Source organism: Halichoeres trimaculatus, unplaced genomic scaffold (genome assembly GCF_033239565.1).
Source record: "Halichoeres trimaculatus isolate MK-OKI-2021-1 unplaced genomic scaffold, fHalTri1.1 fHalTri1_scaffold_14, whole genome shotgun sequence".
In the NCBI taxonomy this organism is placed as follows: domain Eukaryota; kingdom Metazoa; phylum Chordata; class Actinopteri; order Labriformes; family Labridae; genus Halichoeres; species Halichoeres trimaculatus.
In genome coordinates this window covers 21,371,072-21,375,220 of record NW_027437192.1, presented here as the reverse complement: position 1 = coordinate 21,375,220, position 4,149 = coordinate 21,371,072, and positions in this window count along the sequence as shown.

The window sequence follows — 4,149 nt, the reverse complement described above, 5'->3', positions numbered from 1 at the left end:
ACCTCACAACATGTCTCCTCTTTACATCAAATGTCTGTTATTAACAATAGAGAACAGTCAGGTCAGTTAGCAGATAGTGCAGGGTTTAAATTATGAAATAAACCAAGCAGTAGCATCAGTAGATGTAGAAAAATGAAGCAAATACAAAGTGCAGAAAGACTGCAGGTCCTGGAGTGTCAACCTGAGGGTGCAAGAGAAACCTGTTAGGCCCCTTGTTGAGGTGTCTATTCTTACCGCAGAAAGAAATATGTTTTAAGAAGGGTTACAGCCTGTGTAGCTTGTTTCTCCATTTTATCTTTGTAAAGCAAACAAAGCTCCTAATGGTAGCCCAGCATTATATCTTAAAAAAGCTCCCAGCATGCAGATCTGCTTATCTCACATAGAGTCTCTGAAAGTAGTATGGGAGGTCGAGTCCCGGGTTATCAGGCTCCTCTCCTTTGGAAATATCCACCAGACAGACTTCAAGAGGCAGACACCTTCTCTACTTCTGTGAGTTTCATTTTTGAAAGAGCTGATAGTCAGACCTGGCTCTCACCTGGACCAGGTCTTAGATGTGCTGCTGTACACTTAGACTGTCAGGGGACCGTTCCTCTCTCTTCTATTTGTCTAACTTTAAATCGTAATGTCTCATTGAAGTTACTGACAATTGCTCTTTCTGGGAGCCCTGAGCTCTCTTGTCTAAAAGGTTCCTCTGGATTGATGTCGTAGATGACCCAAGGTTATAATAGTTTTGTATTTGTCATTATAGTTTAGTTTTAGTTAGTTTTGACATTTTATTTTCCATTACAGTTTAGTTTTAATTAGTTTAGAGCGGGCATTCTAGTTTTTATTTAGTTTTGATTTTTGCAATAAGGCTTAGTTTTAGTTTAGTTTTAGTTTTTTCATACCTTATTCACCAGGTGCAGGATTCAAAAAAGGTCAGAGTAAATATTTTGTCATACTGTTTATTTTCCAGTCCAACATAGTGCTCTCTGCTCAGTCAATGCTGATACTGAACTGTTGGCTGCTGCCTTCAACACAAAAAAATAATATAAACTTAGTATAAAAAATATAAGCATCAGTCATATAAAATAATGTTGACATAAATTACATAAAAACAATATTAGCAGAAATTATAAAAAAAATCAATATAATATGAGCTTCAATAAATAAAAACTTGGACTCTGTAACAATTAAACTGTTACAGATGCTCTGATTCATTGCTCCACTACGTTTCGTCACAGCACAGCGCACAGCCAGTCAGTGCAGTAAACAAGTTTGTCCCTATACGCTGCTATGATGGTGCTGTGTGGCGCTGACAACTGCCGAAAACTGTCGTAAAATTGGTTGGGAAAATGTGTCGGATTAATTTAAATCCTAAAGGCTATTAATATTGTCAAAAACTATAACTAAGGACATTTTGTCTTCAATTTTGGTTTGTTTCAGTTAGTTTTGTGAACACAAGATACAGTTTTAGTTTACTTATCGTTTTTGTTTTCTTTTCTAGTTTTTATTAGTTTGAGTTAACTGCAATGTATTTTACAACCTTGTGATGACCTGATGCTGTGGATCTGCTAGAATCTAGCTGCTATGATGACTAACAGTCATCATAGCAGCTACAACAACAATGTCAATTCTAAAACTCTGTCCTTTGCTCTCTATCCCTATTTTCAACCCCAACACGGTCCGGACAGTCTGTCTGTCTAACATGGGACTGGTTCTGCTGGAGGTTTCTGTCTATTAAAAGGAGTTTGTCTCTGCTGCTTTAAGTTACTAAATGCTGCAGAGGTCTCTACTCATGGTGGGTTAAGATGAGCTCAAAGTTCTTCACTGGTTTTGACTTGTCAACTGTCAGACCTGCTTATATTCAGAAAAAGCATCTTGAGATAATATTTTTTTATTTGGTGCTATATAGATATTGATTGATTGATCCATTAAGATATCAAGGCTAACACTTAATTGTACATAAATTTGCACAGTTAGGGGTAAAGTGTTGAGCCTGCCTGAAAACTGCCAGTAGATTTAGTCAGTTTTCCCCATACAGCAACCTTCAAAACACCTTTTCAGACACACAGGTGAAGAAACATAACTGTTTTATTTACTAAAATTTACATTTTCTATGATAAAAATGCTCTTTATTCAGTGGAATAGCCTGAAGAAGCTGCCCAAACATGAATCTCAGTGTCATCCTCATATTAAGGAAGAGAATCTTAAATAAATCCTGGTATAACATTAGATTGGTCAGTACCAAAGTCCAGGTATCGTATCAGAATCAGAACTCAAAAAGTGTGATCAATGCAAACCTTTTTTATTGGGCATGGATGATATGCTTTTCTCTTGATTTGATTCTTTGACGGTCGTTGGGTGTTGATCCAATTTGAACTGGGATTCTTTGGTATTTCTGATTTTTGCAGTTTTTAATCTGCCTCTTTAACACTAACAATGTGAAAAAGTTGAATGATGATGTCTACAGACTTATACTTGTTATCTACAGTTTTTAGGATTAATTTGGTGGATCTGGAATCACATTAGTAGATAGTCAAAGAAAAACACCCTCTACTGGAGAAAAGTGGTAACTTTTATTTAGGGTTAGGGTTAGGGTTAGGGTAGGGTTAGGGTTAGGGTTAGGGTTAGGGTTAGAGGTTAGGTTAGGTTAGGGTTAGGGTTAGGGTTAGGGCAGGGTTAGGGTTAGGTTAGGGTTAGGGTAGGGTGAGGGTTAGGGCAGGGTTAGGGTTAGGGTTAAGTTTCGGTTTAGGGTTAGCCCTAACCCTAACCCTATATATACTTTTTACTAAACTTGTAAACAAAGACTAAAATGAAGGATGTAAATTTTGGGAACAAAAGTTTTTTGAACAAAAGCTTCTGATTTAAAAATTGTAAAACAAAAGTATCCAAATACTGATGTGAATTGATTATTTTCTCCCTATTTTCTGCCTTTTACTCACAGAATTTTAAGAACATTTGACTCCAATCTTCTGAACCTCAGCGACAGGTCTTTAAAGCTTCATTTGGAAGCAGTTTACTCATGAAAGACACTTTTTATGTACAGCACTTTGTTTCAGCTGCGGTTGTTTCTAAGTGCTTTATAAATAGAGTTGAGTTGAGTTTAAAGTACCAGAATAAGAAAAACCAAGTGGACACTGAAAGGTATAAAACAGAGTCAACACAGAAAGTTTTTCAACATTTTTATTAATTAACGCAACTTACAGTCAAGCCAAAGAGTGAACTATATTAAGTGATACGTATTCACATTATGTCCTAACAGGGTTTACAGCATATCTTGTGTTCTGTAAGTATAGTTGTTAACAAAAAAAAAATCAGGAAATGAAAAATAGAAATCAAAGCTTACAACTTTACAACAACAAGAACAAGGAGCTTAGCAGTGGATGTGAACAAATTATAAATGAGCAACAAAAAGACCCTCACCAGAACAGGAATGACAGCAAATTCAGTTTTGGCATGTCGTGGTTTAAATAAAGGGAGAAGAGAGAAGAAGAAGAGAGAAAAAGAGAAAGAGAAGTATATAAACAAGAGCTCAGAGCTGAGCTCAAAATGATACAAATGAAGGGAGGTTTGAATTCACGCGGCTGTGCTGGGCTGCCTTCGTAAAGAGACTTTGGTCACTTTGCTTCTCCGTCATGGCTTGTGATAAAAAAAAAAACAAGAGTGAAAATGAAAATGGCCAATGAGGAAAAAGACGGAGTGCCCTGGAATCAGCTCTATGTACGGATGAAGAGGGAGATATTTAACATTTTCAAGAGTCTACAGATGATTGTCTTCTTTCCTTTCAGTTTTGCAGTGGACTACAATTCCAGGACAGCCCCTACATTCATAGGAGGTAGATAACATGGCAACGCTTCAAAATGTGTCTGAATCAGAAATGGAGCTTTTTTCTGTCAAGTCTGTGAAATTGTAGTGCATAATTTGTTCAACTTTTAAGGCCAAATAGGGACCTCACATGTAGATCTAAGGCTATATTAAGACAAAGGTGCAGGGGGAGGAGGGGTGGGGCGGGACGCAGTAAAGCAGATACAGCCCTTTCACGACAATACCTGAGTCAACAGTCGTGTTTTATACCACAGAGCCTGGCAGGAGGCTTCTTCTTCAACTAAACCCGATATTTTTGGCTACACAGACACAGAGAATGCACAAAAAAAGTAAAAGACAGAG